Genomic DNA, 25,706 nt, shown 5'->3' on the forward strand with positions numbered 1-25,706 from the left:
TCAGCACCTGGAATAATTTGTCATGGTCTAGTTCAGCTGGTTAAGCAGGTTGGCCAATGCTCGAAGGATCAGCGGTTTGATCCCCTCTCCCTTCAGCCAACTGTCGTGTCCATGGGCAAGACACTTCACACTCCCTGCCACTCGTGCGTGAACGCGAATGAATTTCCTAGTGATGGTCATTGGGGTGCTTACTGGCAGCCCCGCCTCTGTCAGAATGCCCCACGCCACATCAGTAACTTACCATCACCATCAGTATGAATGAGGAGTGAATGAATAATGGATACACATTGTAAGCACTCAGAGATAAATCCAATCTGTGATCATTAAATGTTTACGTTTCTGCCATCACGACCAGTCTCCTGGATCTAGCAGGAGCAATTTGCTGCAGCGGCTGGATTTTTTTGCTACATCATCCACATCGTGCTATGCCATGTCAGATGGGGTTTTCCTGCAGACATTTTCAAGTCACATCACGGCAGATCAATGGTTCTGTCTTCTAGAGAGGAATTACCCGTGCCAGACCATGTGTCCTTTTCCTGAGGAGGGTCGCCAGGGCCGCTCTTCTTCATATTTTCTCTTCCCATAGATGTTTACCGGTCCTTCCCCTTGGTCGTGTACCCTGTCCTGAGGAGGATCACCAGGACAGCTCTTCTTCATGTTTCCTGTTCCCGTGGATGGTTGTTGGTCCTTCCCGTTGGTTGTGTTCCCTGTCATGAGGAGGCTCGCTGAGACTCCTCCCCTTCAAGTTTCTGGTCTCTGGAGAGAGTCATCAGGACGATCTTCCTTCCACCTGTTTCTGAGGAGGGGCTCGCCACTTTAACCCCTCATCTCCTTTGGGCTGCAGGAACCTGAGCATTTGTCTGGTTTTACTTCTGTTCTATTGCTCCTCTGCGTCTCCTCCTCCCAAGTGAGGTATTCTGTTAGAGCATCTGTAATCTGCCCTTTTGGGGAGGGGCACTGTGAGAATTGTGCACTTTGATTTGAAGTTTTGGAGACATTGACTCGGTTTGTGTAATGTTCATTTTAAGTTTTTCCTCCTGTCAGTCACTCCAGGTTCAGGTTGATAAACTACTGCTTTCTTAACTTAGTTAACTATCCTCAGGTAATCTAAGTTTGAACTTTTTCTTTCTCCCTGGGTTTTGTCATGTTCAGGTTTATTAAACATTTAAGTTTCTGCCACCATGCCTGGTCTCCTTCATTTTGAGTTCTACACCTCCAATTCCTGAAACACTTCATGGCTGTTTGCAGATATGTAAAACAAAGAGGGTTTAACAAGGCGGCCTGAAGAAAAAGTAAAAGAGTGACAGAGTTAGAGACCGAGAGTGGAAGTTTCATCTCACATCTTGATGAGTTTGCTCCGACTACAGACCCCAGATGGGGCCTGATGATGGGAGAGATAAAGGAAAGAGAACAAGGTAAGGATGGACGAGAAAAAGCAAAAATGATAGGATGAAGGAGTGGAAAATATATTAATGAAGGATGAACAGATGAAGAAGGCAAACACAAGTTAAAAGGACGTTTGGCTGAAGAGTATGGGTATAGGATTAAGTGAAGGGAGATGATGAGGAAATCAGGAGAGCATGTGCAGAAATTAATGAGGTAAGGATGACATATTTGAAGACGGATTTAAAGGAAAACTGAGGGCATGTGGGTGGGGTCAAAGGTCAGTGTTTTATTGTTTTACAGAGTTTAAATAGTCCAGTTTGGTGTTTAAAGATTTTAATCTCATAATGAGGGATGCCCCCCTCAAACTTTAATTTTTACACTATGGATATCCATAAAAAACATTCAAAGAAAACACTTTAACCGGTTTTAAAGAGTCTTTATTGTTTCAGGCACATATTTGTCCTCTTTATAAAAGTTGAAGCCCTGTCTGTGTTTGTGAATCCAAATGTTCTGTTGGGAAACATTGATGCAAAGAAGCGTCAGTCAAGCAGCTTCAGTAACAGTTTTGCCTGAATGCAAGAGCTTCTGTTAGACCTGCACTAGACATTTGTGTGAGGTAGGATGAAATGTCCTTGATGCAACATTCTGTCCAGACGCACCAACCTCAGTGAACTCAAGCTTCAGCCTGAAACTTTATCTTTGACGTTTATCACTCGGTTGTCACCACATTAATCACCTTCACAGCCTTTGTTGCAAAAATGGAGAAGTACTCAGAACATTTGGGATGTCCTCAAGGTTTCCTATCATGCATACGCGAATGAATTTCCTAGTGATGGTCATAGGGGTGCTTACTGGCAGCCACGCCTCTGTCAGAATGCCCCACGCCACATCAGTAACGTACCATCACCATCAGTATGAATGAGGAGTGAATGAATAATGGATACACATTGTAAGCACTCAGAGATAAATCCAATTTGTAATTATTAAATGTTTACGTTTCTGTCATCACGACTGGTCTTCTGGATCTAGCAGGAGCAATTTGGTGCAGCGGCTGGATTTTTTTTTGCCACATCATCCACATCATGCCATGCCATGTCAGATGGGGTTTTCCTGCAGACATTTTCAAGTCACGTCACGCCAGATCTATGGTTCTGTCTTCTGGAGAGGGATTACCGGTGCCACACCATGTGTCCTGAGGACAGGTTACACGTCAATCATGCAGATTTATGATTGAGTCATGATTTATATAATGCCATATAAAAAGAGATAAATAAAACATGAAAAATTGTATTATATGTTGTAATGATGAGATAGAACATGCTATGGAGGAAAATCCTGGATTCAAATCACACCATGTAACTGAGATTTTATTTAGAGTCTTAGATTTTTCCCATTTACAAGTTTAGTTTTCTGTTTGTAAGCCCCATAGCCTCTTTAAATCAAGAGTAAATTTGCTTTTTTAACGTTCTATACGTGTTTTAGGTTTTCATTTTCTGTTTCATTTTTATATTTTTCTGCATTCTGCTTGATTTTCTTTTTAACCAATGTCTAAAATTTAAGGAGATAAAAAATAGTCACTGAGATTAATGATTTAAATAGTTAAACCAATCATATACCATCTGACAAATCTGTTTAATTATACATACTGTATTCTGTTAGGGGTCTTTTGTGTGTGTTCTGCAACAGAATCTTTAACCTTGATGTTCTTTGACAGTCAATAATGGTAATGACTGAAAACAAACATGAGGAAGCTTCAAAAACCTCAGCCTGACAGGCTGAGATGTTGGTCCAGATGTTTCTTTTTGAATCTGTTCTAAAACTGAATTTGCGACCACAGGTGACCATCCAATCAGGCTTAGTATTGTTAACAACAAAAGCACTGTTGGCTTGAGCTATTTCCTATAAACTCTGCTAAAAGCAGAATTGTAGCAGAATACTGGTTTACAAGTTGGTTCACAGTTTCTGTGAAAGTTTAAAAATGCATCAGGATTCACTGCATCAGGCACAAGTCCAGACAGCAGAGGATGATAGCTTCTCCCTCTGGACATCCCTGAGCTCTGCTCACAGACATCTCATTATTTTGCATCTTCGTCACTCTTATTAAAGCCATACATCTCAACTCGAGGCCAAAGCCCATTGACGTGGTGGAATACATGCATGTCAAAGCATTATACATGTGAGGAAAGTGCTCTGTCCTCCATTCGGGAGAGCCATGTGTAAAATGAATAATTTATCCAAATGAATTATAATACCTGTATCTTCTCACAGGGTTTGCTTTGAGTGACATACCTGCTCACATTTTACTTTTTCACAGGGATCCTTGCACAAACTACAGACCTCTGCAGCTGGATTTGCATAGAAGTACCTTGCAATGTGGTTAAATTGGAGCAATTAGGATTCTTGACAGAGCCTCCCCTCTAGATGCTCCGACTGCGTCTGCAGCGGAGTTGAATGAAGGAGCGTGGCCTTGTTCTGTCTTGCTGCTGTCTTCTTGGCCCGCCTGAAGGGGAAACAGCGCAGACTTGAGCCTCCAGAAACAGTCTGGTCTTCCCTTCTCCACCAAACCTTTCATGCTGTCATCCACCTCACAATCGGTTGCAACTTTAGCTAAAAACCCGAGAGCGCCGAGCTCTCTAGGAGTAGGTTAACAACATAATCAAACACTGTGTGATTAGTGGTTAACAAATGCGTGGGGTCACATTGTGCAGTTGTTTGAAACAGGTGATGGAGTCCTTTCTGTTGAAATCTGGCTCGCTGGTGCATGTGGGAGGTGTTTGACACAAACAAGGCTTCCAGCTTGCAGAAACAGGAACAGATGGCGCTGGAAAATGAGGCACCTCTCAGAAGCATTGAAACCTCCTCAAACGACCCTCCCCACACTTCTCCCTTTTCTCTTCTACATGTACTCTTTTTTTTTTCTTTCTTTTTTTACCCCTTCTGTTCTCTCTGTAAGCGATTTTTTTTTTTAGCCGAGTTTACTCACATTTACATTTAGCAGACATTTTTCTGCATAGCAGCTTACAAAACATAAGAAAGCTCTGCGGGGGCAAGTTATAGAAAACAATATAAAAAAGTCAGACGAATCCCTCCTGTTAGAACATTTGTCAACAAATCTTTAACAGCGTTCTTTTAACTCGTACAAAAAAAAACGAAGAACGATGAGATGTGGAATAAACCTTATTCTGGGAACATTTCCTACATTTGGTCATCTGCCAATTTGAGTTTTTCTTCACCTGGACGGAGCCAGCAGATGGCAAGGCTGGGCCTGGAAAAAAGAAAAAGACACATTTCTTCACCTGGATTCACAAGCTGTTAACTGCAACGCTATAATCCAACACATGTGACGAGTGGAAATGAAGGAATGTCAGGAGATATGTTTGTTGTTATGGCAATAGTCCAGTAATGCTGCAAGTCTTAGGAAAAGAGCTTAAGCCCTATGTATCTAGATTTACAACTATAATAAATGTACGTTTTGGCATTTAAAGAAAACCCCAAAGTATGATTGTGTTCTATTGATAGTCTTTTAGCTTTATGTTGTCCATCAACTGATAACCTTCACAGGTTGATATTTTACACCTATCATTTATGCATAAGGATCTTCCTTTTTTCCAAGATTTTCCTGTCTCCCCATTGCCACCCCAAATATAACTTCCTTGATCCTCCTTAGATATGTTGGAGGATTAGTCAGTAATGAAGTAATGAAGTCAGAACTTGTTGTTTGTGCTCTTTATCCTATTTGTGGAAGATGTTGTCGTGTCGAGATTTTTCAAGTCTAGAATCACAGTCTATTCATTCAAGTTCCACTCTGATCATCTTTTGATCTGTTTTAAAAGCGTTCCCAGTGGTTTTTAATATGATTATGCTGCTTTAGCTATATATATATGTATATGTATATAAATAAAACTATTGTTTGACAGTTTCTGGAGAGTGGCAAAAGTTTCTACATCACAAAGTAGCTCTTAAATCACAACGATTCGAATAAAGAAATACACAGAATTGCTAAATTTCCTTAATAAATTTTTTCCATTATCCGAAAAATGTCACAACATTGTAAAAACACCCAAAACACAATTTTCATCGGGCTGAGTCTTTAAATCAGATGTACAAAAGCACCACTTACAAATTTTCATATCAAAGATAAGATGTGCTCTTATGCAATTTCCTTACTAATTTGCCATCTCAAGGTTTGTTCCAGTTCTGTCTCTTTTTTTTAAACTGTAGCCTTAATTTTTACAAGACATTGTTTAAAAATGGCACTTTCTACTCTTAAACACATATATAAAGATCCAGAAGGATTATAGTAACAAGCTAATATAAATAAAGAAAATTCACCAATATAGTGTAAAAGTGTAATAGTGTGTTGATGAAGGACAGTGTATCGCTCATTATAAATTATTTGCTGTAATCAATTGGAGTCAAACATTATGGATCCAAAACAAATAACAACAAGTGAACAAAAGCTGCATGGTATGCTAAAGAAATGTTAGGTAAAACAGAGTTTTAAAAGGTGGAAGGATCATTCAGCAGAAGAAAATATGAGACAAAAGCAGTTTTCTTCATGGCCTGCCCTGTTTTTGGCTTTGTTCGGCAGACAGGGGTTGTATTTAATTCCAGTCGTGTTTTCTGCACCTCCTGAGCTCCTGTCTCCTGGAGCAATCTTTCTGAAAAATGCATGCATAACATCCTGTGAAAATAGCTTTCTGCAGGGACTCCTCTATAAAGCGCCTCTGTATCAAATGTTACTGTCATTCTCCACCAGGTCGGGCTGATAGCAAAACCTTTGCACGATGCAGAATTTTAGATTTCAGCATTGAGTGAGCGTTTGCATATGTCAATGTGCATAAATGCAAAAATATCTTCTTCATTCCTTTATTGTATGCATTTCTATTTGCTGTTATGATGTAATTAGTTGATTAACATTACATTAAACCTCATTTTAAATTATAAATATTTTATGACTAAAGTAAGTGGATTAATTAGCTGACAATGAGCTTCAATGTCAAAAAATGTTTTTCGTTTTAGTCAAAATTTGTTTAATTTCTTTTAGGAAGTATTGCAAAAAAGTAATATTTTACCAACCTTCCTTGTTTTGATCTCATGTCACCACATGTTTTTCTGATGAACTGAGGTCTTCATTGTTTGCATCTGGTTTGCATTCTATTCTTGTGAGTTTTTTGCCTTTAAAAATGTTGTACTATCCCATGCTTTAATTAAATCATTTAATATTTTTAATAATATATTGTTATAAAATATATGGAAACGTTTTTTGACTGCTCAAAAAGACAATTAAAGCCATAGAGGAAGGTTATTTTTTTGGAAGTCATTCCCCGTTTCAGGCAGGAGTGTGAGATTCCATTGTCTAGCTGTGATTACCTAGCCCTCAGCCATGAGGTTCATGATTTGAATCATTTGTGTTCAAGAGGAAACACAATGGGCCTCTGTACCAAAGAAAGAAGCAATTCTCAAAAGAGCATCCAGCCATGGTTAAACATTCTATCAGGTAGTCTCCATGCTACATTCTAAATATTTAAATATGTTTGAGAGGAACCAGCTAATGCAGGAATTTAACTGTGGTTAAACGAGCAGTTGTTTTGACAGGATGGGAAGTGTTTCGTCTTGCTCTGTGTCATCCAATCAAAGGGTTTTTAGGAGCCAGAGTTAACATTAATCACGTCAGGCTGCTCCACTTTCCAGATTTCCATAAAGTCTGTAAATAAAAACTCCCACCTGTTTTGATGATGAAGACTGGAGGAAAACATACAGCCTCACATCTATATGAGTAAATGTGTCTGCTGATTGTGGGATAGAGGGAGCAACAGCTAAACGGTGCTCTTCTTTCCCTTGTAATGGGAAGCTTTAAATGCATTTTTTAAAAGGTGTTTAAGAGTTTTTCACACTCCAAGCTTCTATTCATCCGCCGAAGCTTTATGGATCGGATGCCACCACTTGACTCAGTTGTAGTCTTCCTGTCTCCCGCCTACCCAGCGGGCCCTTTTTGTCACTGTAGTCTCAGAAAAGATCTGCTCAACTAGACAAGGCCTGCATCTCGTCCTTTCTGCTTCCTCCTACTCAGCCCCCTGAATGGAGTTCTCCTCACTCCTTCACTACAGCCAAAACTATTGACCTGATGAAAACGGCAGTGGTGATACCGTTACTCAAAAAAACTAATTTAGACCCTTCAGTTTTTAATAACTACAGACCTGTGTCCAACTTGCCATTTTTAAGTAAGGTTTTATAAACTTGTTTTTATTCAGCTAAATGAGTTTCTCTTACAAAACAACATTTTTGAGATAAACCAGTCTGGTTTTAGAACGAACCACAGCACAGAGACAGCCTTGTTAAAAATCGTTAATGATGTTAGATGTGCCTTGGATTCAGGTCAGATCTCAGTACTAGTTCTGTTAGATCTAAGTGCAGCTTTTGATACTGTTGATCACCTGATCCTTGTAAACAGACTTAAAAGTCTTGGTCTTTCAGGGACTGTTCTCAAGTGGTTCGATTCTTATTTAATGGAGAGAAACTTTATGGTAAGCATGGACACACACTTTTCTGGGGTCCATGAAATTAATTGTGGTGTGCCTCAAGGTTCCATCCTTGGCCCTTTGCTTTTTAACATTTACATGCTTCCTCTGGGGAATGTCATCAGGAGCCACAACATCAGTTTTCATAGCTATGCTGATGATACCCAGCTGTACATAGCTATGTCTCCTGATGACACAAGACCAATAGAAGCACTTTTTAACTGTATATTAGATGTGAAATTATGGATGGCAAATAAGTTTCTGCAGCTCAACCAGGAGAAAACTGAAATTTTAGTTATTGGTCCTGAAGCCAAGAGGGAGAAACAGTTTCTGAAGCTGCAGCAACTTTCATTAAGTCATTCAGAAACAGTCAGAAACCTGGGTGTTATTTTTGACTCTAAGCTAACTTTTATCCCCCATATAAAACAGGTGGTTAAAACTGGTTTTTATCATCTCAAAAATCTGGCTAGAGTCCGCCCACTGCTCTCTCTTGCGAATATGGAGATGCTAATGCATGCTTTTATCATGAGTAAAGTTGATTATTGTAACGCCCTGCTCGCCGGTCTTCCAAAAACCAACATTAGGAACCTTCAGCTTCTCCAGAACTCTGCTGCACGAGTTCTTACAAAGACCAGGAGGCGAGCTCACATCACCCCAATTTTGAAATCCCTGCATTGGCTCCCCATATGCTTCAGGATTGATTTTAAGATACTTTTAACAGTTTTTAAATGTCTTAACGGTCTTGCGCCTTCTTATTTATCAGATATTTTAGTAAGATATGAACCCTCGCGGAGCCTGAGATCCTCTGGCACTGGTCTGTTGACCATTCCAACTGTAAAAACTAAAACCTATGGAGAGGCTGCATTTCAGCACTATGGCCCCCGTTTGTGGAACAGTCTGCCGGAGTACCTGAGAGCTGCAGAGAGCATTAATGCTTTTAAGAAAAGGCTTAAGACCCATCTTTTTAACCTGGCTTTTAGCTAATTTTTTACTACTTTTATTTATTTATTTATTCAGTTATTTATTTATATGTACTTTTTATTTTTATTTTATTTATTTATCTATCCATTTTATCTTGTTTTATGAACTTGAACCTGATTTTTAACGCAGTATTTTAATTAACTTTTTTTTAATGTTTTATTGTTTTTATCAATATGTTTACTTGTTTATTCTCATTTTTATTCATTTTTATTTCCGGTGCTTCCTCAGCTGGAACCTCTCCCTCTGGGTCGGCTGCTGTTCAGCCACTGCGGCTCTAGATGGGGACCTGCATCACCGCTTAGCTGTGGTGGAGCGGTCCCCGCCTGTGATGCTGTATTTGGCTGTCTATGCGGCTGTTCACGGAGGGGGAGGTTCCAATTATTAGCGTTTCCAGCATCCTGTTTTTGTGCTCAGCCTATTTCTCATTGTCCTTGCCATCACTTAAGGGGTGGGAGGTGTGAAAGGAGTGGGGGGCTAGGTACGGGGAGGGGGGCCCTATTTATTTATTTTTATTTTATTTATTTTTTACGGAGCCCGTGTCCTGACATTAAGATATAAAAATATATCTTGTTCCCACAGATTAATATCTTGTTCCCACAGGTTATTATGTCGTTCCCACAAGATACTATTCCGTTCCCACAAGATACTATTGCGTTCCCTCAAAATACTATTCCGTTCCCTCAAAATGATTAACTCGTGCGAACTCAATAATTATGTCGTTCGAACGCAATAATCAATCCGAACGCAGTAATTATTCACGTCATAAGTCATACACGCTGATATGCTCTCTGTACGCCGGCAAAACTAAGCCGCTTTCAGCGGTAACTTCCCTGTCTCTGTGACCCATATTCGTTCAAAAAAGGAACATGAAAAACAAAAATGATCACTTTAATACTGTCTCAATGAATATAAGAAAAATATCAAAAGAATTATGATAACTAGGCTGCTTTGTCATACGATAGCTCCTGCTAGGCTACTACTAGCGCCACCGCAGAGCTCTTTGATGTATTCCGGCATTTGGGCAACTGGCTGGTCTGTTGTCAGACAGCTGATATTGTAGTTTAGGGTGGAATACGAATAATAATATTCAGGACTTGTCTTTTATTAACTTTAGCAGTCAGTTGCTTTACATTCGAATGCTATAAGGATACATGCTAACTGACTAGCCGATCATTGATCCTGTTATTAATTTACGTCATAGATTTACAGCAGATACCTTCACATTTCTGTCTGTGTGTGTCTCATTACATTGCATTGAAGACACGGAGGATGTTTAGAGAACAGATTTATTTATTTTTAAAAGCACAGAGGCATCCATCGTATTCACGTTCACATCATGATCATCTGGTACGCCCTCCGGTCATGTTGCTGCAAAAGCCGCTTCCTGCCTCTACTTCCGTGTCTCTGTGAGCATTCAATAGGGGTAAAAATAAAAGCAAGAATGGTCGATCTGTTAATTGTCTCGATGAAAATCTGAAAAATATCATATTAAGCTGGCTGCTTCGCCTAAAGCACTTACCTTTAGCTTGTAGCATAACAACAAAAGCAGTGCGTCACGTTTCCCAGAATGCTTTGCTGCCAATCACTGGCCAATCATTGGTCTTGTTGTTAGACCTTGGTCACAGGGACACGGTGATTGGCCAATGATCATAATTCTTTTGATATTTTTCTTATATTCATTGAGACAGTGTTAAAGTTATCATTTTTGTTTTTCATGTTCCTTTTTTGAATATGTGTCACAGAGACACGGAAGTTACCGCTGAAAGCGGCTTAGTTTTGCCGGCGTACAGAGAGCATATCCGCGTGTATGATTTATGACGTGAATAATTACTGCGTTCGAACGGATTAATTATTGCGTTCGAACGACATAATTATTGCGTTCGCACGAGTTAATCATTTCGAGGGAACGGAATAGTATTTTGAGGGAACGCAATAGTATCTTGTGGGAACGGAATAGTATCTTGTGGGAACGGAATAGTATTTCATGCGAACGACATAATAACCTGTGGGAACAAGATATTAATCTGTGGGAACAAGATATATTTTTATATCTTAATGTCAGGACACGGGCTCCGTAATTTTTAATTCGTCAATACTTGTTTTTATATTTTGTTGTGTTTTAATGTAAAGCACTTTGTGTTATATTTTATATGAAAAGTGCTTTATAAATAAAGTTTGATTTGATTTGATTTGATTTGATGTAAAGGAGCCTGACTGCAAAGAGGCTGCTGTGCAGAATGTTGACTGTGATCAAAGACCCACTCCAATGGAAATCGTGTTGTGGGTGTTTTTGACATGTACTTCTGGCATTTTTTTCATGATGGAGGGCATGTATAAAGAAAATTAAGATTAAAATAGTGTTTCTGAGAATTTATTTATTCAAATCGTTGGGGCAGATGAAAAAAATGCAGTTGTCGCAGTCACGTAGGAGCTACCATCGGTGGGGCACAAGCTTCCTGCTCAGCTCCATTCCGATATATCCACCTGCAGACAAAGAGATCCATGAAAGTCTTTGTTTCCCTTGTCTGTACGGCAGGATAGCTCCGATATGGCTCTCCATTTTTGTTGCACTGGTTTGTTGGGTTGTAAGGGGCTGTAAGCTAGTGGGAGAGACTGTAAACAGATGGGTGATGGGAAATGGGAGCAGACTTATTTAATCTCTTACTTAAATGAACCATACCCCCCCCCCTCCACACACACACACACACATATTTGTAGATGCACCCGCGACCACCAATCCCATCATGCTATTTCCCACCCCCATCCCCCTGAGGAATAAGAAGGGATTATGTCAAAGCAATTCAATTGTATGAGTGGTGGTAATGAACTGCTCCTTTTATCTATTCAGTTATGTTTTAAGTGCTATTTTGATGCTGTTATCTGTTAATATTAATCAAATGTGCAAGAAATCCAGGGGTAATTTTCTTTTATGACAGCCTAATTAGTGAAAGTTTTGGATTTTTCAGTTTAATTATTGTCACATCTTGTCCATATACATATATCTTTAGTCTGAAAGTAACAAAGTCAACCTTTATTTAAAGTTTTTTGTTCTTTTTAGGTCAGTGGTTCACAGTCCATTTCATGATCTGTTGCCTCTGCTGTGGCTAAATTGCCCAGAAGGCAGGTGCCATTAGAGCAGTTTGTTTGCAAGGTAAGCAGCTATGAGAAGTGACAGCAGTAGAATTACTAATGCACTTTGGCTGTCATTTCTCTCCGAAAACCCCTGCAGGGAGGGACTGATTAAACTGATATTCAACCCTCTGCATGTTGTGGGCCCAAGCTTCATTAGCATCGGGTTTAAATGACACACAGAGAGGGCTGGCATTAGTTTTGTAGTCAGCAGTTAGACACTATGCTGTAACTAATTTTCTAATTATAATGGGTGGCTATTACAATGTAGCATATTTATGACTCAAAGCGCAATATTAATAGAGCATGCGTGCCTGGAAATTAGGGGGAAATGTGTGAGAAAAGAGGTTGCATTTCACACAGTGGTGGTTCACAGGAAGTGTCATTCCCCATTAAGAGGGATCCAAGTTACAGGAAGCCTTGAGCTCTGATGCACAAATAAAAATAGGATTCTGTCAGAGCGGACTAATTTCCATTCAGTCTAGGTGAAAGAAAGGTCAAAATAAGCTCCTGTCACACCAGGGAAGTCAGCTAGCATCTCAAAAAATCATGTTTGCCTTTATGTCAAAGAACTTCACGGGAATTAGCAGTGAGAGTTTCACTTGGTAATTTTCAGATTTACATCTGCAAGTAAAAATCTACAACAGTTCAACATTTTATACAGTAGCCTACAGGGGAAAAAATGCTGTTTTGCTAATGAAAAAAATCAGCGCGCTTGTTGCGAACATTTTTTATTTTGGACACAATAGCAATTTTAAAATGCAGAACCTTTACTTCATAAACTAGAGATATTTCATATTGTTGCTAAAACGCAACAATAAATGTGCCTTCTGGGGGAAACACTGTAACCCTACATAACCATTTGTATCACAATTGATACACACATTTCTGAGACTTCCATCTCATTAACATATTCCAAATTTTCTTGAAAGGCCAGTGCAGTGCTTGGACATAAAGGCAAGCATGATTTTTTGAGATGCTAGCTACCTTTCTTTCACCTAGACTGAACTAGTTTTCTGCCCTGTAGTGCATCATCTTTCCACTAGGAGCAGTATATGGTCTTTTTCTGCTTATTTTAAATTGGCTGCCCCATTTCAAAATCTTAATTCCAAAAAATGTGAATATTTTGTAATTTCTTTGATTTTTCTGGCCTTTAAAGCGTTGAATCCTACATTCATACACCAATGTTATTTGCATCATCACTGTGATTAAGACATTTTTTACACTGTACAGGCGATCAATAGAGATTCACAAAGAACAAGATTAATATGTATGCTTTTGTATGCAGTATAGTGGAATCCATTTGCTTGATTGTTATAATCTTATTTTATTTTAGGAAAAAAATGTATTTTCCATGACTCTTATTAGTGAATTCCAGCTTCACAAAATGAGTGTATTATAAAAAATGTAATATTGATACAAATTTGCCCCCCAACTTGAACCATGTTACATAGAGTAATCATTACAAACAAAAATCATTCCTTACAAATCCCATTTTGATCCAAATACCTTTTATTCTGGAGACACAGTGGTACATGCCAGCTGTCCATCAAAAATTCCTCGATTGACCACAAATATGGCTTGACCCACCTCATTCCCTTGTCCTTACAATGAAAAAATGATATTTCAGAGGGATTTATTAAAGATTTACCTTACTTATTCCATAAGAGCTTCCTCCATGATTTTAAATTTTAAACATACATGAAAAAAATCAATTTCTAAACGGTAATTTGCACCTTTCATCATATTGCAAGGAAGCAAGGTTTATTCATTTTAAGAAAATGGTTCACAGTGTTTTATTTATAAAGAAACTTCTCCTGCAACAGCATCCATAAAAAAAGGGAAATAAAACACATTTATTGCTCCCACCTGCATTAACCATGTATTAATATCACAAAACCGTGGTAAAGGCAGCAGTTAGCGCTGTGCAAATATTTAAAGTCACTGCTAAAGACATCATCACTTCTGCAAATAAATGAATTGAATTCTGCTTATAGCCTCCCCCCTGCTTCCATCTTACCTAAATGGATATTTGATCCCCTGGGAACACCTAGCGCTTTGCAGCCTGTGCCGGCTTCCTGGTGGCGCTTCCCCATCTCTCTAAGAAACAAGCACTGACTTTGAAGTCTGTGGAGCTGATGATAAATATGCTAATGTGTCTGGAGGTGACTCGACGTAGCAGATAACGCTGTGAGGGGAAAGTGCCACCCATCGTTTAATATATGGAGAGAAGGAGCATGAGGCAGACAGAATAGATGAGGAGGGAGTGTATTCTGCTGTTAAACCTTAACAAGGATAAACAATGAAAGGAAAACTGTTTGTTTGTGTACGATTCTAGAAATTGATCCATTGATATACAATTGTCATGAGCAAAAACAGGAAAAAAAACATCTTCTTCTGTTTGTGATATATTAGCCACTCTTGTTTTTATAAATCTATGATTTCCTTACACACCATACATGAGATGAAGGGATTTTATTCATTTAGCTTTAATCAGCAACATCTCCATTAAATGTTACATATTGTTACATAAATAAGATTCTCTTTGTTTGATCAAATCAACCAGCTTGGAACTAATGTTGGTTCTCAACCGTTTGAGATAAAACTAATTGTTTACTTTCTGACAGTAAACTTTTACACCTTTAAAGACCCACTCCTATGAAAATCGTGTTTTTGGTGTGTTTTTTTGTCTCACAATGGAGGAGGACATTAACTTAAAAACAGCATTTCTGATTGTTTCTTCATTCAAATCGCTGTGCATCAGGAGCAGTCCCAAAACTGTACAAATCACAATCGGCAGTCCACGAGGTCCCTGGTGCACTCCATTCTGATGCATCTTGTAGACCACTAGATCCATGTACGTGCTCATTTTTAGAGCTTCGTCAGACCTGGCATCTGGATCAAAACTGTACGGCTGGCTAGCTCCAATATTGCTCGCCACTTTTCTTGCACTGGTGATGTTTGATGGGGGGTGTGAGGGGCTGTAAGCAGGCAGGAGAGCACGCAAACAGATGGATGATGGGAAGAGGACGGACTTACTCTGCGCCAATGGTCCCGCCCATAACTCAGAGGTCAATTTCTGCCACTCTATGGAAACTATGCAGAAAACAACCGTTTTTTTTGTTTTTTACAAATGGCATATTCATAATTTAAAGACCACTGGGAACACTTACAATCGATCAGAAGATGATCGGATTGGAACTTTAATAAATAATTATCAAACTTATCAAAATTAATTAATAGGAAACCAAATGCTTGACTTGATAAAAACAAAATTTTAAAGGGAAGGAAAAGGAATACATATTTGACTTGTATTGCATCTAAAGTCACGAAAGTGTGTCATCAGTTCTCAAATTGCCATTAAATATTTATGAGTGTGTGTGAACTGGATTGAAAAGGATGCATATTTTAAAATAGACAACTCTCTCCAGAACCGGAAGCTTAAAAAAGGAACAAGTGCCTGTTAATGGAATTCTGCGGTTTCTGGATTGTATGCCTCTGGCCCTTTTTTTGCTATGCTGTGTGCTCTTACTGCTGTTTACCTCTTTGACGGAGGCTTTCGACTGCAAATAAATGCAAACCGCCTCTCTGTGACTGTAAAGCAGAGCACGGCAAGCTGCTGTCTCTCAGTCAGAACGCACATTTGATACCCTGAAGGTGACAGCAGCAGATTTTTTTTGAAGGTCTCAACAGCAGCAACAAGGATTGTCAGCATTTCTGCTCATGACTCAGATATCAGAGCAACTGATGTATACTTTAAAGACCCACTTTGAATGATGAAAATCATGTTCTTGGTGTTTTTAACCTGCTTTTGTGGAATTTTTCTGATGATGGAGGAGATTTTTAAAGAAAATTAAGCTCAGAATTGTATTTCCGAGTGTTTTTTTATTCAGATTGTTGTGAATCGTGGCAGAGTCGAAAATGCTATTGGAAAAAGCTTGTAAGTGCGACGTAGTAGCTACAACGGCAAGCGACAAGCTCCCTGCACCACTCCATTGTAATGCATCTACTTGTGTCTTTTTTTTCCTCGTCTGAGCTGGTATCTGTCTCAAAACTGTACAGCTGGATAGCTCCAATATTGATTGTCATATTTGTTGCACTAGTAGTGTTAGGTTGTGGTTTTAAGGGGCCATAAGCTAGCAAGAGAGAGAGTAAACAGATTGGATGAAGAGAAGGGGGAGGTACCATCCAAAACTAAGTTGAATTCTAATGAACTATTGCTGTTCTGCAGAAACTATGTCTTAGAAAACGACATAGGTTCTTCATGATTGGAGTGAAACTTTAAATATGGAAAAATGGATGAATACTCAACGTTAGGTGCCTATTTATATTTTGTGATAATCAAATAAAAGTTTGTGCTAGATCGGATATCTTAAACTTTATTTTATTTGCTTTAGATCTCATCTGCTTGTACCCTAAGGTGTTTGATTTTCATCCCTCAAGGACAGCCTCCACTCTAGTGTATGTGGACGATCTGTAGGTGTCACTGTGGACGTATAGCTTCGAGGTGTAGCACTCACACTTATAGAAATCCCCGTCTTCACCCAGCCCCCTTGTAGAAACCGGCGTAAGTCAGATGTTCAGAATGCACGGAGCATTGTCTGCTTGGATGTTCGATGGGCTGGCAGCAAAAGGTGACATCTGGTGACTAATGTGCTCAGATGTGAATGCTGGTCCCTCCGTTTTCTGGGCAGCAGCTGCTCTGCAAAGGCATAAATGAGACAGGGGGAGCGCGACAGAGACAGCCAGGGAGAGACTGGGGGAGAGGAGGTGGTCGCCGCACCGAGGTGGGGGGCAGGGGCTAGGGTTTGAGCAGGGTGTTTGGAGATGGTGCGCGCCTTCCCCCTGCCAGCCGTCTCACTCTGAAGGGGGTGCATTTCGGGGGTATGTCATGGGAAAATCAATGACTTTCTGTCTGATTTTCCAGGACATGAAACACGTCCCCCCCAATCACTCCCTGCTGCCTTCCGAGTCTGTCACAAGGAGACCACACAGATCAGAAAAGGGGCTTGTTTTCATCGGCTTTGTTTGCTTTAGTCAGGTGCCTCATAGATGGTGTCAGTGGACAGTGGAGTCACAGCTTCCCTCTGAATGCAGCGTATCCTAAGTCTTGCTTTGCAGACGCCGTGGCTGGTGGGCAGGCCCTCAATGACTAGTCCAAACAAAAAGCCAGATTACTTGCACCTGTTCTCTACCTGCAGTCTCCAGCCACGGGACATGGTGGGCTTCCAAGTTTATTGAGGACCATCTGTCACTATTCTGCTGCCAAATAATTCAATTAAATGGAATGGAATTCTCCATGAGCATTTTCCTTAAATTTTGAGAAAATCTGCACTGAAAGAAGTTTGATTACGGTAATTGTAAAATCTGACAACTTGTAGTAAAACAAATGTAACGTTTCGATGTGTGCAGCTCATAATGCAGACATATATTTGCATGAATATTAATTCAAAGGGGTTTATTGTCATATGCACAGCAAGGAAACAGGTTTTCCTGCACAATGAGATGCTTAATATATTAGTTCCTGTGAATTAACATTAATTCTTTGTTTTGAACAATACAATTTATTTTGCTTTTTCAGAAAGCGGTAGTTTATGTTTCTTTTATGCTGTGATAGTAGTGATGCTCTAACAGTGCAATGATATTGATCTGGATAAAATATAACAACAAGTGGTGGTTTGACTACCTATTTTATCCAGTTTCAATCATTTTTTGGTTTTATGTCCTTTTTGCAAAATAACATATTATTAAGGGGTCTCCTTGAGATCCAATTTCTTTATGAGACTCAAAATCCAACATTAAAACATTAAAAACAGGAATGAACACAACAATGACTTGTTGAGATTTGCATCAACATCAAGTATACCCCTCCAGGGACATCACTGTGAGTAATCAGGAGATGTCCCCTTAGTGCCCTACTCGCCAATTTTAACTGCACCCCCCTTAGTACACACACCCCTCCCCCTTCAATATATACATTCAAACATAAACACACACACATGCACACAAACACCCTCTCAAGCACCCATACACGCACACACATTTTACAAGGAAGGTGGGACCTGGGTCCATCTGTCCCCTACCCCTTCCCTGGTGGGGGGTGTGGGCCCCTTGGCGATGGCGGCCGTGTCCCTTGGGTGCCGGCTCCCTGGGCCCGGCGGTGCTCTCTCCGTGCGGTGGGGGGGTTCATATTACACCAGAGCCGGGGGTGTTCGTGTCCCTGGGGGGTGGGTCCTGGTCCTTGCCCCTGTGCGCTGGGCCCCGCCAAACTTCCAACATGGCCGAGCCTGGTCGGGCCATATTTATAACACCCCTTGTGGGCCGCCCTTTTTTCCCCGGGGTTCCCCCCTCCTGGGCGGGGGCGGCGGGCCCCTGCCTTGCTCCTACCTGGACCAACCGTGGGCCGGGTGGGTGGCTGCCTGGAGTGCGGAGCGGGTCTCCCTTGGGGGGTCCTGGCTCGTACCTGGGGTCGGGGCGGGGGGATGCCCGGAACTCCTGGGTGGTGGTGGGGTGCTCGTCTGGGGCTGTGGGCGTCCCTCTCCGGTGGGGCCCTGCGTTGGGCTCTTCCGGCGCGGCGGGGGGCTGCTTTCCTGGCTGGGCTGGGGCGGCGCTCTCTTTCCCTCTGCGCCTCCCTGCTCTCTGGCTCTGGGGGCCTCGCGGCGGTCCTGCTGGCCCTGGCCTGGGTGGCGGTCTTGGTCGCCCGGGGGGCGGTTGTTCCCTGCCTGTTCCCATGTGGCGTTGGGGGAATTCCGGCTGCCGCTGCTGCTGCGGCGGGGGTGTGGGTGTGGGGGTGGCTGGGCGCTCCTCCTCCTTCTTTCCACATTCCACCACCCATTTTAGAAGAACATAAACACTCACCTGAGCACAGGTGTTGGCTCACCTTTGCACTAATAGTTTGCATGATTGAATGAATGAAAGATTTCACACTAGTTGGTTTAAAGGCATAGGTATGCGTTCGTGAACACTATCTGTTTTGTGTGCATGTTGACATGTGGACATTTTTGCGGCTAGCAGGTGTGTTGATATTATTTTAGTGTGTGTGAACAGGCCCCGCCCTTTTTGTACTACATTTGAACCGTACCGTAACGATAAACAACCAGTAAGTCTGTCTGCTCTATACTGCTTCATGGTCTTACCCCCTTTCCCCTCCGATTATCACCCTCCTACCCCCCCCCCCTCTCTCTAACGTCCCTCTCTCTTCTTCCCCTCTTTCCTTTTCCGTCCGGTCCAACACCAAAGATTTTCAAACATGATTGAAATTAATAAAGTTTGGCCTCAATTACAAAAGGGGTTTATTCAGACATACCTTTGGTTTGTCTGAAGATGAATAACCCCTCTTGTTAAAATAAAATATGTCCAACACAAGAGGCCCTCAGCTCTCATCTGTTTGCCTAGCTGTTGGACAGGACAAGTTAAAAAAAAAAAAAAAAAAAAAAGTATACCCCTCCATACTCACAGACACACTCAGTTGTCATAAACGATAAAAAAAGAAAAAAAAGCTACTTTTAAAAGTACTAAGTTAATTAATTTTACTGAAACTGGCAGTCATGATGTGAATAACTGAAACAGACACAATCAGTTTAAATTGTGTGTTGCTTTCAGCTCTTTTTGTTTGTTTGTTTTGTGCTTCACCTGTTTTAGAGGACAGGTTGCCATGGAGTTGCAATAACTGACTCTTAACACTGAAAGCCTTCTACAGGCAGTGGGTGTTTGGTCAATTTTGCCAGGATTTCAACCCTAAAAATGTGCAGCACTGAAAGGAGCTTTTGTCCAAACTCACCTTGATGTGTTTAGCTACTCAGGGGCAAGGCAGGCTGCATACGGGGAAGAAAACTGTTGTAAATACAAACCAGAAAATTAGTGAAAAACAAACTTTTTAAAAATCTGCAAAGATTTAATACATTTCTACAATCCTGTTTGTGCAACTTTGTTAACCCAGAGGCCACCTCTTAACCCCTAAACTCTAAAAGTCCTTAAGAGTATTCAACCTTATAGAAAATGTCCATATAGCTATAAAATGGTCAAGATGGACCATAGCAGTCCCACTTTTTAATGTGGCCAATTAATAATTGTAACCATAATCCATAATTCCATAATCTCACCAGACTGGTTTGTACCCTGTACAGTTAGCAGAAGATCACACAGAATCTGGGTGAATCAACACCAGCAAACATGTGTTCATTTGTTCATAAGGGCTCGCTCCTTCTTAGCTGACACTTGAGCTGCACTTAAAGGCGATGTGGGCTGCTTGTGATTAGGGCTGCTTAAGGTTTGATGAACAAGAAGTGCATATGCATCCCAGAATGAATGCTAATGAACCGCATTCCTCTGAGTTTCTGGTGGAAACCAACCATGGCTTTTGGGAGAAGGTGGGGAGAAATGTCAGGGATTCAAATATTCTTAGGAACTCTTCCATTTACGCTTAACTCAAATTGAGCTATGTGTATGTGTGTATATATATATATATATATATATATATATATATATATATATAATCAAGTGTTCCTACACCCCTTAGCAAAAAAATCAGAGAAACAACAAGAATTGTGTAAAGTTGCTCATTTAACTTAAATTAAAATATATATTCATTTTTTAAAGGAAGTGACTACTCACATGTAATTACTAAAATAAGTGCGACCAGTGCCAAATTTTTTTCTTGGCCGCACTTATTTTGAAAGCTGAAAAGTATGCAGCTGAAATAACCGCACCTAAACTATTTGCTGTGGCACTTGGTAACCATTCCTGCTTTTGCAACTACCACTTCAAATACGATTAACAACATTTAGCCTTGAATGCACTTAAAAAGTCAATGCAGCAATGTGCTCCAACATGAATTTCCATCAGTTTTTGTGCTTGGTTGCACTGAAATGTGTGCCAATAACATCAGGAGTTTTTCAAATCTGAACATTTTCATGTCCTACAATGTTTTTCACAATAGTTTGACCCATGTTTATTCACAAATGCTGTGTCAATAGTTGGTGAGATATCACATTTGAACAATTTGTGTTCAACAGTGATAGTATGGTTTTGTTGGTTACAGATGAAGAGTTTGCGTTACAGGCAAATAACCCTTATCAATCTAAATGAACCACTTTTCCAATGACTCATAATGAATTAAAACAGGTTTATTATCACCACTGAAAAATACATTGTTACACTACAACTACTGTAGTTATTGTAATAATTAATTGGTCAGACTGCATTTTTTTCCACTCTCAGAGGACATTTTATAATGCCCTACTCAAGTATAAAAGCACTCTAAGAACCTGATCTTTTACAAAATGCCCATATCATCATTCTATTCAGTAGAAAAAGCGGTAAGCATGTACTGATTGCGAAGTCACTAACATTTATGTTGCTAACAAAAATGGTAAAAGGTTGTTCCTTTGCGCTCTGCCTCACTCGTTTTTGAAAATTCCTTTTTTTCCTTTTGGTGCAGAAGAGGGAAGAGACCAGCCAAATCTCTATTAGCGGATTGGGATTTTCTCCCATGTGTCACGGTGAGTGTAATTGCAATGTCACACTTCAAGGGCTTCATGTGGGTGGATGGGAGGTCTACCAAAAGAAAAAAGACTGTAGTCAAAATACCAATTAATGAAGGCCCAAAGAAATATGACCTGAGCTGCTTCAAGTCTGTACCTGCCACTGACCCGGGCTGTAGATTGAAATTGTATCCCATCATCCCTTGGTTGTGGGTCAGTGCTCAGTGTCAGAGCGTGTAGATTATGCCTCCCTCTCCCTGATCCTGGCACCTGCCCTTAAGCTCACACCCTGGAGTTCATCCTGTTCTTGCTATGTGATGAGAAACTCTTTCACATCAGAAATTCCTTATAACATCATCATTTTCATCTGAGCAGACGTTAAGCAAACCACTAATCCTGAGGCTGCTATATTAGGTCAGTCTTCCTGTTGTTGTGGGTGAAGGTGGAGCAAGCACTTGGGCTGCTTTAGTTTTCAAGTATTGGACTATCAAACCACACAAATAAGCACTAAGGGACAATTTTTCCAAAATTTTAGTTGACATCAAAATACTTATGCCAGAATGTTATCAAAAAAAATTGCATGTGTTTCTTGTTTGTCAAATGTTTATGGACCAAATGAAGTGGATTGGATGTACTTTTATTGAAAAGAAAGCTACAATAAACAACAGTGCAACAAATCTTGGTAAATATTCTGTTTTTGGTAAGAAATTGTGCAAAGAAAACCCCAAAGCAGCTTAGTTGGCTTACAAGCCAGTATGATCACACCTTTCATACTGACTTTAGTGGAGAGCTTCCAGTTGATAGATATTACTGAATTAACATATGTGTGGGCTTTACACCATAAAAAATGAATATTGCTAGATTTCTGTACTCCACTGTTGTGTGACTGCACAAAGCTCTTTCTTTTAAAAACAAGTTGCTGCATATTCTCAATTATATCCAGAGACGGGGCAACTTTGTTGTAGCATCTTTCAAGCTGACCTCAGGTCAGTTTATAGGCCAAGATACTCATACAGATAAATAATGTATTGTCTACAGTAGAGTGGGATAGGCACAGAGGTAAAAACATAAGGAACACCCTCTGTCTTATACATAGTTCATGGATCAACAGTGGGTTTTCCTCAACTAATTCAACAACAACTTTACTTACAAAACGAGTTTAGAGTGTTTTTTGTGACCAAAAATTGCTTTTTAACAGAAAACTTCACAATCATAGTCATTTTGTTTTTTTAACTTTGAAGTGAAAGAATTCCCAGAAGGCTTAGGGGCCTACTCAAAGCAAATCTGTACTGAACTGTTAAAAAACTGGGTTGAGGATTGATAGCTTGTGCTATAGTTGCCTTAAAAATACTTTTTTATCGGTATCTAAACAGTGGTTGGCACTATACCTTTTGTCAGCTCCAAGACATAGCGGCTCGCCTATGTCATCATCAAGCGACTGTTTTGTTTGCGGTCTTTTTCACAACGATTTCAGTAGATGCTCAACTCAAGCTTGAGATCAGAAAGACCTCTTTGTCATCATCTTTGTTTGTTTTGTTGATGCAGTGTAAAAGCTGCTACAGCCATGCCTGTGCATAGGAATAACAGATCGGAGAATAAAAGTCTGAATGTAATTTGTTTTTAGTCATGTCATAAGAACTCTGTCATGTACCGTGATCACTCCACTACTGTAACGTCTCCAGGTCCGAGGAATGGAGCAACTGCAGACCTCTGCTTGCAAGTCAAGCTTCCACTCTTGAGAACGCAGACAGATGAGAACATGGAACCAGAGAGAAGAAGAATCAAATCTAAAGAGAAGAGGAGTCACAGAAATCTGATCATACTCTAATCTTTCCACAGTGCAATAATGACCCACTTTATGATTTTAATCAGTAAAATGCTTTTACACTGACTTTTTTTTTTTAATATTTTGGGTTTTAATGAGTAGATTCAGTTTTGACATAATGCCAAAGTTACCTTAGGGTCTTCGATGTGGACTCACACACTCTCCTGTTATCAAAAGGCTGTACGAAAACCATTTAAGTCTCTTTAAATTGGCAGATGTCGAAAAAAGAGACTGACACTATAGGAGCAGGGGTGGGTGGTAAAACTTCCACTGTAGCTCAGAACATCTGTTAAAGTTTAAGACATGAGATGGGTGGCAAAACGGTTCTGCGGAGTAACATTCTGGGCTGAGGGTGCTCTAAATTCACTCACTGACAGCACATCCTGAAAATTCTGTTTAACACTGTTAACACAAGCTCTAAATTTTCATTATCTTTGATTTTATGTTAAATGCAAATAGTTTTTGCATGTAGCAACATGCAACAGACAAGCAGAATATGCTTACACAGGTTCATAGAAATATTTTCATTTCCATTTTTTCCCAAAATTAAAAAAGCCTGCCTTGGCTTTGAGATGAGTTAAATATTTCATAGCACCACCGGCTGACCTCAGGTCATTTGTAGTCAAGGCCAAGATACTCAGACAAGATAAACGAGGCATTGTCATCAGCCACATCTGCACACAACACAAAGAGACCTCTGAATTACTGTGAGGAGCCTTTGTGAAGAACAGACTTTTCATTGTAGGCAAACGATGAAGATTACCCTTGATTGAATGATTCACTGTGGCTGCAGACTGTCCAAGTGTGTGGGATGAGAACCGGCGCTATCTTTGCTCTTCTCTTCACCTCTGCCCATTTCTCACTTTTCACTATTTATGAAGCACTGCAGTGTCTGTGGCAGTTCAGGGCTGTGCTGCAGCCTATGGGGAGCCTTCCTCAATCCCAACAAAACCATACCTTTCCTACACAAAGGCGGCTGAAATGACTTATGCAGAAAGAGATTAGGCAGAACGGGATACATTTTACCAACCTCTCCTCCGAAGACAAATGACTACAAACACTCAACCCGTGCGTGCAGCATACATTCAGACATGAATACAGAGCACAGCGACTCCCAGAGTCTTTGTTTTCTCACCAGTCAGTAAAGCTCTGCAGCCAAGAGACAAATCGCTGCGCTGCGATAGAACTACAGTGAAGGATGAAAGTGCATCGAGAAAGGCAAACAAGCATCCTATTACAACCGCCACTTAGCAGCAAACACATCTATTAAAGCAAGTGAGCAAAGCTTGAGGTGAGCCGGCACACACAAGCTGCTTTTCAGGGCTACGAGATTAAGAACGGAGTGTGCCGGGAATTTTGACAAGAAAGAGGAAGGAGAAAACAGAAGGGCCTCCTTCTTTCCACATGAGAAGGGGGTCAGTGGTGAAGCAAAGGGAAGTAGTGAACCTCTTGTAGCTGAGACGAGAAACAGAATCTTTTTTACTACACACATTGAGATGACATCACCTCCACAAAGCAAGGCTGTTTAGCTCATCAGTTGCAATGCAGAACAGTGATTAATGGAGATTTAACTCACTGACCTCATAATAGCATCTTCTTGCTTCTCTGTTTGTGTGCCACTGCAACTCCGTTTCCACCCACTGCTTCATCCCCAGGGTTGCACCTTACTGTAGTCATGAGTGATATGATGGTTCACAGACAAAAACTCATAATTCCCACTGTTTCTTACCCACAATAATTACCGTGGTGCAAACTCTGACTGCCGTTGTCATGGTAATTCCCTTTCAGGGGTTATAGTGTCACTTGGGCTCCAGCAACTGAGAGAATGAGGTGATGAGAGGAAGTTTGGATTAAAAAGAAAGGTTGAAATAGACAGGCATGCACAACTCATTATGCGCCAACATATTTTTTGTCTCATCGTGTTGCGTGGCATGTACTATTGGCAGTTTACCTTGACTTGAAATGATCTGACCACAGTGCTGCTTCACGTCAATGCCAGAAAATGAATTTGATGTGGGCGAGCGGGGATAAGTGATCATTTAGAGCAGAGCTGAGCGCCAAGAGGTCCCAGAGCAGAAACCTGCTCCCTGCCATTTATCCACTGCATTCAATGGATATGTTGGGTTCAAGGAAGGGTCAGGGAAACATGGGAGACACACATGTCAAACAATACATAATGGAAGAGAAAAAGAGGATGATAAAACGTGTTTCATCATTTGGCAAACAGATATCCCTGAAATAGAAAAAAAAGAAAAGCTTTGTGGATTGAAGCATTCGATCATCATTACGGAACAACAAGAGGCCCCTCTGACAGTTGGAACAGACTTAATGCTGAAATGAGGATGGCTCAGTTTCTCCAGGGTCCTCAGTTTTGGCAAATCC

The 25,706-nt window shown here is 40.5% G+C and overlaps 1 protein-coding gene and 3 long non-coding RNA genes across 7 annotated transcripts in view; 1 reads left to right on the forward strand and 3 right to left on the reverse strand.

Annotated features, from left to right (window-relative positions):
* Positions 1-25,706, forward strand: part of LOC101156922 (zinc finger MIZ domain-containing protein 1) — a 197,684-nt gene that overhangs the window by 56,920 nt on the left and 115,058 nt on the right. The gene's annotated exons all lie outside the window — the stretch shown is intronic.
* On the reverse strand, positions 11,244-14,175 carry LOC144987806 (uncharacterized). Its single transcript, XR_013651474.1, has 3 exons — positions 14,038-14,175; positions 13,527-13,621; positions 11,244-11,372 (listed from the first exon to the last, which is right to left on the reverse strand). It is a non-coding gene; the product is annotated as an uncharacterized LOC144987806 (long non-coding RNA).
* Positions 16,579-25,412, reverse strand: LOC110017200 (uncharacterized). Of its 4 annotated transcripts, none has more exons than XR_013651471.1 (6): positions 25,276-25,412; positions 25,067-25,141; positions 24,905-24,991; positions 23,151-23,233; positions 19,798-19,850; positions 16,579-16,714 (listed from the first exon to the last, which is right to left on the reverse strand). It is a non-coding gene; the product is annotated as an uncharacterized LOC110017200 (long non-coding RNA). The 4 variants fall into 4 exon arrangements; XR_013651472.1 differs by having other exon boundaries at positions 16,582-16,719; XR_013651470.1 differs by lacking the exons at positions 16,579-16,714; positions 19,798-19,850 and adding an exon at positions 23,023-23,067.
* Positions 21,423-21,791, reverse strand: LOC144987807 (uncharacterized). The gene is made up of 2 exons (XR_013651475.1): positions 21,657-21,791; positions 21,423-21,572 (listed from the first exon to the last, which is right to left on the reverse strand). It is a non-coding gene; the product is annotated as an uncharacterized LOC144987807 (long non-coding RNA).

This window comes from Oryzias latipes, chromosome 19 (genome assembly GCF_053564925.1).
Source record: "Oryzias latipes strain Hd-rR chromosome 19, Olatipes_Hd-rR_3.1".
Taxonomy (NCBI): Eukaryota; Metazoa; Chordata; class Actinopteri; order Beloniformes; family Adrianichthyidae; genus Oryzias; species Oryzias latipes.